This window comes from Microtus ochrogaster, chromosome 8, assembly GCF_000317375.1.
Source record: "Microtus ochrogaster isolate Prairie Vole_2 chromosome 8, MicOch1.0, whole genome shotgun sequence".
Taxonomy (NCBI): domain Eukaryota; kingdom Metazoa; phylum Chordata; class Mammalia; order Rodentia; family Cricetidae; genus Microtus; species Microtus ochrogaster.
Window position 1 is genome coordinate 46,501,674 of NC_022015.1, and position 11,645 is coordinate 46,513,318.

Consider the following 11,645-nt stretch of genomic DNA (forward strand, 5'->3'; position numbering starts at 1 on the left):
TCTCTCTCTCTCTCTCTCCTGCAGTGTCCATCCACTGATGAATACTGGCTTTTTCTTTCACCGTTCCTCCCTAAATAGCTGCAAGTATTTCAACTTGTTCCCTCCATCCTTCCGGGAGCGAGTCCTCTCTTTTACCCTGTGTTTAATTATCTTCAAGCAATCACATTTCAAGAACGGAGGAGAAAAAGATTGACCTGAAGAGGCCTTTTTAGTCTGTTCTGCCTTCAGACCCAGGCAAGGGAGCCCTCTATTGGGTAACCCCTAGTCCTGGGTTTAAAGGGTCTCCCTAGTTTTCCTGAGACTTGCAAGTCCAAAGAGCTGACTACCCAGATTCCACACGCCAGCCTCTCCTTTGAGGCCGGAGGAAATTCCCTGCAGGAAGAACTCCTAGCTCACTGTCAGGGTCTTAGCCAGTGAGGAGGAGAGACTTGATCCAGCATGAAAGCCCAAAGGGAGGCTGGGAGGCTGGGAGGGAGCTTGGGTCGGTGGAAGAGCTTCCTAAGGGGGGCGAATTATGAAGTAAGGGTGGAAGAAAGGGACTCTGTACACTCTGCACCCCGACCGCCAGGGCTACCCATCCAGAATTGGGCTGGGGCTGGGAGCTCTAGCTGAACCCTGCAGGCTGCGACCAAGCTGGGCTTGTCAAGTGGAGTGCTCTGTCGCAGTTTGTAGCTTGATTAATACTAAGGTAATTAATTATGCCTCCCTTCGACTTTAGATGCATAGTTTTTCTTGTCAAGGGCAGACTAAACTCTAATTCATTTTGAAATATGTAGATTCATATCAATGTTTGAAGTATTGTACGGCCTATACCAAGAGCTGGGCATATGCTGGCTCCTTGTAAGGCAGATTATGCAGTAAGCTGAGCCATAATGTGTTGGTAATAGACCTGTTTGACACACTTAGACACACAAAGTAGAAAAGGAACACTCAAGGGTACGCCTTTTGCCTTAAAATGTAATCCAGGCAACAAATCCCTCAGGCTGTCCTAGCCCTGGCTCCACTTCTCCTGACCCTTTGAAGTACTCTGTGCTCCCTTCTCCCAGATGGGACTGTAAATTATTATGGTGACAATTTTCCCATTCAAGGTACAGTTTCAAATCCCATGGAGCTACCAGAACCTTAAGGATGGGCTTAAATGCCCAAGTTTTTTCTGTCTTTAAAGGATTAAAGCACAGTCCAATTCTCAAGCTAAATGGATTGGCTGTGACTCAAAAGTTTCAGCAGTCAGGGAAGGGTATGCGCTATTCTATCTGAAATCACAGAGTGGAAATTTCACCAGAGTTTCTAGAGTGGCTGGATCAGATCCTTCACTGATCACGTGTCTCAGGTATAAAAGCCCCACTTCACACACGGGACTTTGGGATCCTGCGTGGAGTTATGTTCCCAGAAGCCATGGGTTCTCACAGTGATGAGAGTGTCTGCAGCCAGGGCAAGGGTGTTTCTGAAGTGGACACAGAGTAGCAGAGTCCTGACGGTGCTTAGCAAAAGCCTAGGTCACTGTCCAATACTGAGGGACCCAAGCCTAGGTCACTCTCCAATACTGAGGGACCCAAGTCTAGGTCATTCCCCAATAATGAGGGACCCAAGATGCTGTCTGGTTACAGCTAGTGGTTGCAAGATGTTGGCGGAATCTTTTCTCAGCAGAAGAAAATAAAGGATACAGTTAAATTAAGTAGAAAGTAAATTTTATCCAATTTATTCTAATTGGATAAAATTGGACCCAAACAAACAGGTATAATAACACTGGTGGAAAAATGAAGGCAATACGTGTCCTGTACACCCGTGGGAATTGGAGCTTGGACTTGTGCCTCTGAGTCATGCGCCTGGGAGCTTAATATTCCACAGGCCCCTGTGGCTGGAATGGGAAAGGAATGGACATTCCTTCATACTAACATCCTTGTCAGACCACAGACAAAACCTCCCAGTTCCTTGATGCAGAGGCTGGGGCTGAACCAAAGGCTATGGCGTTCTTAAAGACAGATGCAGAGCCAAAGGCCATTTTGCCTAACAAGAAACTGAGACTTCCGTGAGATCTGTGGCCGCAGACAGGATGCCCCGTGAGCCCAGGTCAGCAGAGCTCAGGGTACTCAACCCAGAGATAGCAGCAGCAGCAGCAGCAGCAGCAGCAGCAGCAGCAGCAGCAGCAGCAGCAGCTCCTTGAGAAAGAAAGGACCCCCGGCACAGCTAGCTCCCTCTGACCCACCAGCTGCTGCGGAAAGCGGCCCCTAGCTCTGACCAGGGCAGGACATGCTGAGAGCGCCGGGGATGCCCTGGTGGGTAGAGGTGCCAGCAGCCTTGAATTCCTGTCTTAAGGTTTGGTGGCACCTTGCCTAGTCTTGAGGCTTTAAACCTAGGGGAAGAGGAGGAACAAAGTGCTTTATGGACTGTGGCCCTTGTGGCCCGACACCCTTCGGTGACTTCACTTCCCAATCAGAACCACGACAGGTTTTCTACTTAGCTGCGCGATGAGCCCATGCCCCTCTGAACTGGGCAGAGTTGGGTGGGTTGCTGATGTAGGGATCCTCAGAGTGAAACTTGGGCGCCGTCAAGGGGCTTCACTCTTGAGACGTCGGCACCTTTCCTACCTCTGGTAGGGATCCTGGTCCCGGCAGGACACTCAGGCCTGATCGAGCTTCCTCATAGGCCATTACGTCATTGGTGCTTCAGCAGCCCTGTGAGGATTGTCCCGAGCTGGGAGCCCACTCTGATGTCCTGGGTCACCAAGGATACCGAGGAGCCTGAAAGGCCTCTCTCTATTTGTCCCATTTCCTTTACCTCCACATCTGCCTTCAGCTGGGATGCACTGTCTTGCGGCTCTGGCTTGCTCTAAAAGAGGGCTGTTACCCCCATATGCTCACTCCTGTGGTCCTGTGAAATGGTCCTATCTGGAGTCAGATCAGGTCTGGCCCAGTAGCTTCCTGGTGGAATGGCTGTGAAAAATGTGAAGAACAAGGCCTCATTGCTCCCTCCCACCGACCCATAGTCCACCCTACATCCTGGAGGGGCATCTGTGACTATTCAAGCATCCAGAGTGGTCCCCAACTTCCTACAGGGGGAGCCACATGTTCAGGCTCCATCCTCATATGCCACTCTTGGAGACGGGGCTGGTGGCAGTGGCAGAAGCATGGCCTGGGCAGAGAAGATGAAGTCAACAGACTGTGGATCTTGGTGCGCTGGGTGAATGGATGTGGGTAACTGTGAACACGGAGGCCTGGCCACAGATCCCAAGTCCCTTTTATCAGAGGCCGTCTTGGCTGGTTACCGAGTAGACATGTTCTCTCCTAGAGTAGAAATTTCCTGTGTAGTGAGGGTGGATACAAAAGCTTGTCAGTGCAACATAGCCTAGCATGCCCTGGGGGTAGCTTACAGGGCTTCTCATTAATGTGTTCTTCTGAGTGCCAAGGTTTCTGGGGTTTATCTTTGGGTAACTACAGTCTACCAATGGTCTGTGGGCCACCTTCTCATGATGCTTCTCCCCGGGAACCGAGGGATTCTCTTCAGGTTCCCCCTTTGGAGAACAGCCCACAGGCCAGCCTCGGGCTTGCTGAGAGCTGGGACTGAAGCCTAGGGCCACAGGGCAGCTGCAACATTCCAGGTCCAGCAAAGGACACGTAAGCGTTTCTGGGACTTCTGTGCAATCACTGCAGGAATGTGCCCTGAGCCTGAATATCTATGCAAGGGTAGAGCAGCACTCAACCTCTGGCTGCTCCCTGCAGTCTCCAAGACCCATCTCTGGCTGGGCACAGACTGGGAATCTGGCTGGGCACCACTGATCCAGGGGAAATCAGGGTTCCCCTCTTTAAAAATGGACTCAAAGCCATGTGGTGGTGTTACACACCTTTAATTCCAGCACTTTGGAGGTAGAGACAGGCAGATCTCTGAGTTCAAGGTCAGCCTTGTCAGGACATCCAGGTGTACAAAGAAACCCTGTCTTGGGGTGGGGGCTCAAACTAGCTCAAGGATGATTTTATTAGTTTAAAAAAGGAGAGGAGGAGAGGGGAAGGAGAGGAGGAGACGTGGGAGGAGAGAAAAGGGAAAACCAGGGAGGACAACATGTAAAAGCTCAGCAACTTCCTGGAGAGGGAGAGGGGAGGAAAGGAGGAGAAACAGACAGTTCTGTTTCAGCTGGAGGTCAGACACGCTGACAGACAAGCGGCCGTGGTGGGAAGGGGAGGCTCTAGAGCAGTGTCACGAGCACCTGATGCTGCGACCCTTTAATAAGTTCCTCGTATTGTGGAGACCCCTAGCCATAAAATTATCTTTGTTTCTACTTCATAACTATAATTTTGCTACTGTTATGAATGGTTATGTACATATCTGTGTTTTCCAGTGGTCATAGGCAACCCCTGTGAAGGGTTGTTTGACCTCCAAAGGGATTGCGACCTACAGATGGAGAACTGCTGCTCTGTGGATACTAAGGAGGCCCGCAGTATTGAGAAAAAAGCTTCAGTGGTTGAGGACAGCATGCTTCAAAAAGAGAAAGAAAAGTTATGCTTTTCTGATAATAAAAAAAAGTGAATTTACAAGCTACATAGGAATTCTGGGAAGAAGAAGTACAGTATCTCATCAAAGGACTAATTATATCACCTATCTCTGTAGTATAGCCCAGGGTGGACCTGCTCTCTTGGGGTGGTCCCCTAGTAGTGTGAGCTACCCAGCCCAGTCAAAATGGCAGGTCTCCCTCCAGGCTGAAAACTCTATTCTCTTGATCAGTTTTTTTCTTCTGTAACACCACATGGAGGCGAGGGGTCTAGAGGCCTGACATGATTTCTGCGTTTCACCTAAACAAAACATGTGCAAGGCCTTCATGGGAGGCAGATCCCAAGACAATGGCTCTCTGCACAAATGATTGTCATATAGGATTACCATTGTTTGGTGAAACCCCATAACCAAGGCAACTTGGGAAGGAAGGGATTTACTTGGCTTACATTTCCACATCACTATTCATCACTGAAGGAAGTCAGGACAGAAACTCAAAAAGGACAGGGACCTGGAGGCAGGAGCTTGTTATATGGAGGAGGGGGCCGCGTCCTGCCTCCCGGCTAGCTTAACCCCTGAAATAACCACATGGAGATCTGTATTAATTAACTTGATGCCTGGCCCATTAGCTCTAGCCTCTTATTGGCTAACTCTCACATCTTGATTCAACCCATTTCTAATGATCTGTATGTCACCACAAGGCCATGGCTTACCAGGAAAGATTCAGCATGTCTGACCTGGCAACTTCATGATGGTCGGCTCTCTGCCTGCCTGCTTCCTCCCAGCATTCAGTTCTCTTTTCCCCACCTATCTAAGTTTTGCCCTATCAAAAGGCCTAGGCAGTTTCTTTATTTGACCAATGAAAGCAACACATAGAAAGAAGACCCTCCTACACCAGGAGCTGATGCAAAGGCCATGGAGGAGAGCTGCTTACTCAGTTGTTCATCATGGCTTGCTCGGCCTGCTTTCTTATAGAACCCAGGATCATCAGTCAGGGATGGCACCACCTGCAAAAGGTTTGGCCTTTTCCTCCCAGTCACTAATTAAGAAAATGCCCTACCTGCTTGTGGACGGCCTCATCTTATGGAAGGTTTTTTTTTTTTGTTCAATTGAAGCTCCTTCCACTCAGTCGACTCTAGCTTGCGTTAAGTTGACATAAAGCTAACCATATAAAAATAGCTAAAGCGATGATGGAGGAACTTTTATGCTCTCTGTTTTCTAATCTTTGTAGGATGAACATGAATTACATGGCAATGAATTTCTGTGAAAAAATAAAACAAATAATCAAACACCATCATGGGTAGTGTTTTCAATGTAGAAAACTTCATTTCTGGACAATAACAATCAAATGAAGGAATTGTCTTCCTTTGACTTCAGTGCTCTTTGAGGCATGGTGAAGCATTGAGTGTTTCCAGTCACCCTGACATAGACTTGAACATAGACTTCATCGTGGAACTTTCTGGAAAGAAGCGGAAGTGGTACTTAATTATAACCTTCTGGCAGAGCGACCATGATAAAATAGCACAGGTTGGGAGGTTTGGGCAATGGGAATTGATTTTCTCCCAGTCTGGAAGCTGGAGTCCACGGGTCAAGGTTCAGGCGGTTTTTTTTTTTTTAACCTTGAGGCTTTCTTCTTTGGCTTGTAGACGGGAGCCCTGTCATGTCCTCCTGCGGCCTTTGTCCATTCCTGGTGTTTTCTCGTCCTCCCGCAGGGAGTCTAGTCCTCTTAGATTGGACCTTAAAGGCCTTGTTTTATATATTAATCATCTCTCGCTAAAGTATTGGTGGTTGAGAACATCAACAAATAAATGTTGGCAGGAGGGTGTAATTCAGTCAATAACGTCAACAGCGGGGGGAAGACACACCTCAAAGCTGCCGTTGCCTGTGAATTCCTGGCGTAGCCCTCTTCGCTCAGGTAGAGCTGTCCGTGGCTACAGCACAGAACAGCGTTTCAGGACAAGTCAGAGTGACGCTAAGTTAATGGGGTTATTACATAGAGACACGGGGTGATACACGCTTCCGACTGAAGTTCGGAAGGAAGGGGATATCACGGTCACTTCTTACGGCTGTGATAAAACACTCCGACAACAGCAACTTCAGGGAGGAAGGGTTTCATTGGCTCCCAGTTCCATCGTGGTGGGCAGGTTCCAGGGGCAGGAGCATGAGGCAGCGGGTCCCATTGCATCCACATTCAGGCAGTAGAGGGATGGCCACCTGTGCTCAGTCAGCTCCATTCTTCCTATGCAGTCCAAGACCCAGGCACAGAGACTGGTACCACCCTCCTCAAGGTGGTCCCCCACATCAGTCGACCTATTTAACTCCTCCCACGCATCTTAGGAGACTAACCTAAACTAAATAATTTCTCAGAGATGTCCCGGAGCCTTTCAAATTGACAATAACAGTAACCATCACAACTGGTCTATTTGAAAAGAAAAAGGAGACTGTACAGCTCGAACATGGACGATTTACAGCAAGGTTTAAGCAGCGTTTAAAAAATAGAGCAGAAAAATGTGAGTTGGTTTATTTCTCTCATCTTAAAGGATTTCCTAGCTGGGGGATGGTGGCTCACACCTATAATCCCGTGTGGAAAGCAGAGGCAGAAGAATCAATATTTGAAATTCTGTAGTGAGTTGGATGCTAGAATGGGCTACAGAGACCCTGTCTTAAAATTAAACCACATGCACAAATTAAGGAAACATTCGTTTTGTTGATGAGGATGGTTTTATCAGGCTCATTGTTTGGGTTTAGGGAAGAGAGAGGAGTCCCGGCACAGCTAAAATGTAAGGCCTGGACTTGAGCATCCTGGCCCGAGCCCTGAGTAAGCAGGGCCTGTTGTTTTAACATCCTTGTCAGAGACGTCATTAGGAAGGCCGGCACTACCTCTGTTGGAATTGTGATGTTATCAGTTGTGCTGATGGCCTTGAATCTCGGCCAACAGAAATACAGACTAGATCACAGGGTGAGAAGCTTCTTTCTTGACTGTGTCCCTAAAGTCTCCAGGTCTTTCTGTCCTGCCCCAGTAACACTGAAGGAGTTGAAAATGTAGTCTGGACTGCTGGTTTCAAACCCAGGCTCTGCCATTTCTTGTCTGCGAATGTGATCCATTAATCTCTGCCAGGCACACTGTGTGCAGTGAGCGCTTGATGACCCATCTTTAATCTCTGACTGGCACACTGTGCAGTGAGCGCTTGTTGACCCATTCTTTTGGTAATTTTTCAGGCATCAGGTAGGTGTCATGGGTGTCATCTTCCACTTTAGCTGACCAGTTACTGGCTGCATAGTGGTTTGCTTAAAATTTCCAAGTAGTATTTTAACGGGGATATTTTGCTTTTCTTTTCTTTCAGGGTTTCCGAGACTGTAAATTGATTGTGGTTATTTTTCCTAATTATACTCTGCAATAGAATGTCTGGGTCCAAACAGGCTTTATCAACTCAGACAAAACAAAATTTCTCCTTAAAACTAACTGTGACATTTCTGGGTAGGAGACCACAGAGACAATGCTGCATGGTGTTTTCTGTAAACGGAAGCTGCGCTTTCATTTCCCGGCCACCCAGACCCAAATAATCACATAAAACTATATTAATTACAACACTGTTTGGACAATGGCCCAGGCATATTCCTAGCTAGCTCTTGCATCTTAAATTAACCCATTTCTATTATTTTATATTTTATCAAGAGACTCGTGATTTGTTATCTCACATCTTGCTTCTTAGGTAGCTATATGGCATCTGCCTGACTTTGCCTTCTTTCTCCCTCCATTCAATTTAGTTTTTCTGCCTAGCTCTATTCTGCCCTGCCATAGGCCCAAGCAGTTTCTTTATTAACCAATGGTATTAAGACACATTCATAGCGTAGAGAGGGGCATCTCACATCGGTTTTCTCTGTAGGTGACAGTTTCCTGAAAAAGAAAAGAAACATAATGGCAATCACTCCCTATTTTCCTAATCTTAGTTTAGTCTGACAGAGTTCTCCAGAGTGCCAAGCCTGGTGCTCAGTATAAGGAACCTTTCCTTGAGGAATGGAATGAAAAGATTGCCACAAAAGCGTAATGACAACCTGAGATGGCAGCCCAGGCGGAGTGGGAAAGAACAGGGTCGCTTCAGGGGGCTTCATGATGCGTGGACCCCAGGGTGGAAGTGACAGACTCTTCACAAACTAGAGTTTAGGTGGTCCTCATGCCAGGAAGAGAGCAGAACAAACTGTTCGTCTATCAAGGGAGATTGCTGAGGACAGTGGATGATATTCTCAGGATCGGGAATAGTATGCAGGACCCTTTGGGCAGCAGCTTTTATGTTTTAAGTCTTTGTCAGAATATTTTGCTCACTGTAAAACAGATGTTAATATGAAGATGATTGTTTTCGACCAAAATATGCTTTGGAAGATCATGTGGCTTTCTCTGTACCTGCAATACATGAGCCCCACCCACCAGAGAGATGACCTGTTTCCATCCACAATGTGGTCGTTCCTGGAGACGTCTTAAGGGATATGGGTGGGTACCCATCTTCCTTCTGTCTGTCTGTCCTGGACAATCTTTTGACTTTTCCCATCATATTTTTCAAACAAACGCTTTTGTGGTATTTTACATGTATGAAAGCTGCCAATTCTGAGTGTATCGATGCGAACATGAGCATTGTATAAACACAGGCATAAGTATGACCTAGGCCATTCTCCCCTTCCCGAAAAGTTTCTGGCATCCCCTTGTAGTTATTCTCCTCCCTAAAATTATTTATTATAGCTCTTTATGTGGAAACATCTTTGAATGTATAAAAAATACAGGAAAAAGAATCTAAGGGGCCTAAGGAGATACCTTGGTGGGTAAGAACACTTTATTGTGTAAACAAGAAGATCTGAGTTCAAATCCTGAGTACCCACATAAAATTTAAACGTGACCACATGCACCCAGAACCTCAGTGTTTGAGTCAAGGACAGGTGGATCCTGAGAGCTCATTGGCCTGGCAGCCTCCTCAAAACAGTGGATCAGGTTCACTGGGAGGCCCTGTCTCGCAAATAAAGTGGAGAATTCTAGAGGGAGATATTTGGCTTTTCTCTGTAGTCTGCAAGTGAGCATACCCGTACCAACATATACATACATACATATGCAGGGATGAGGCGAGCAGGCCTGTTTTTCATCCTGCCCGACTCCCACATGGTTAGCTTTATACCTGAAATAACAACACACAAATTGTATTCATTTAAACACTGCCTGGCCCATTAGTTTCAGCCTCTTATTCGCTAATTCTCACATCTTGCTTAACCCATTTCTAATAATCTGTGTAGCACCACGAAGTGGTGGCTTACCGGAAAAGATTCAGCATGTCTGACCTGGTGGTTGGCTCCATGGCATCTGCGTCACTTCCCTTCTTCCCAGCATTCTGTTCTGTTTACTCCACCTACCTAATTTTCTGTCCTATCAAAGGTCCAAGGCAGTTTCTTTATTTAACCAATGAAATCGACACAAAACAGACCCACCTACATCACACACACACACACACACACACACACACACACACAATGAATTTATAAACTATTCAGGTATATTATTTCCCTAATTCACTCGCTATGTGCCTGCAACCTCTTTTTGTTCTTCCATGTGTATTTTCTCTACTCTTTGGAAATTTTTGAGAGTGTTATACATATATGTGCTATAGCCTTTAACTCTAACTACATCCATGTAGTTTTTCTAAAACAGGAGAAAATCCTATGTAAGAATAGTTCATATGAAACTTTGGTGAGTTTAACCATGGTAGAATATTTGTGTCCAGAGTGTTTCTTGTATCATATAGCTGTCAGTCAGCCCAGGAATGTCCCAAGTGGCATTGCCTCATCCTGAGCTCAGGGCTCAATACCAGCTAGATATTGCATTTGATTCTCATGTATTTTTGTTTCTTTGACTAGAACATTTTACAGGCCCTCAAGATATTGAATTTTTGAAGAACACATCCATCTTGCCCATCTTCAAACCAAGAATCCCTTGCTTAGGCTTTGTCTGATTATCTTATGACTGTAGTCCAACTAGACATTCTCGGCTGGAACACCACGAGGTACATCTTTCAGAGGGACTTACATGGGAGGTACACGGAGATCATTTGCTTCTCATTGATGACTTTAACTTTGATTACCTGGTCAAGATGCTGCTTGTCTTACCCCTTAAATTACACTGTCAGTTCTCAAAATGTTCTTTTTAATAACATTTTTTTCAGGCCTTGCACATTAGGCAAGTTCTTTATTCCTGTCCTACAAGCCCAGATACCAAAATATTCTTGATTTACTAATTGTTTTTTATTCCTGACTGGTCAGTTGTATGGTATGATGCCTTCAAACTTATCTTCCATCTCTAGGAGTCTCTTCGGTGCTCACGGGTAGGCACTTAGCAGCTACCAAAGAGCCTTTCTGTCGCCTCTCTTTACTTACTTCTGTCTTTCTTCATTTATTTATTATAGTGTTGGATCACTTGCTTCTCAATGTGTACAAGACTTGTGCAATGAGGAAGGTTCCTTCCAAGCTGGCCTCCCGTGGCATTGTGACATGCCACCATTATTTTCTTGATTATGTTCTGCCTGGCACAATATGATGCCCCAGGATCAACTTGTATCCATTCTGTTTGCCATGAGGCACTTCCAAACGGACCTTGATCCTGGCAGTGGAGAACTGTTAGATGTTTAGGGATTTGAGACAAAAACAATTGTGTCTATTAGTCTGTCAATTCCAGCACCAAAGTCCTGAAGAGTAAAGTTTTTAAGCCAGACCTCTGGGAGACGAAGTTTTGAGGCTTTCATGAGTCTTAAACTGCGAGCAGATACAAAATAGGAAGAACCACCATGGAGTTTGGCAAAAAGCAATAAAAAATGTCTCTCATTTTCAACCCCCTACCTTAAAATACACTTTCCTGGCTGGGGAGAAGGCTCAGTGTGAGGAGCACTTGGTGTGCAAGCATCGGGACCTGAGTTGACTCCCCAGACATGGCAGTGCCTGTGGCTGTCATCCCAGCACTCCAGCAGGATGGCAGAGACAGGAGAACCTGTAAGAGCGTGGAGGCCAGAGAGCCTGGCATATGCAGCCATGAATGAGCAACTCTGCCTTAAGCAAGGGGCAAGGTGAGGGATAATAGCTACTGTTATCTTCTGATATCCTTGTGAGTACCGTGGTGTTCAACATGCCTGCAC

At 46.3% G+C, this 11,645-nt stretch overlaps 1 protein-coding gene across 1 annotated transcript in view; it reads left to right on the forward strand.

Moving 5' to 3' along the window:
- Window positions 1-11,645, forward strand: part of Gna14 (G protein subunit alpha 14) — a 142,571-nt gene that overhangs the window by 1,412 nt on the left and 129,514 nt on the right. The window lies entirely within an intron of this gene.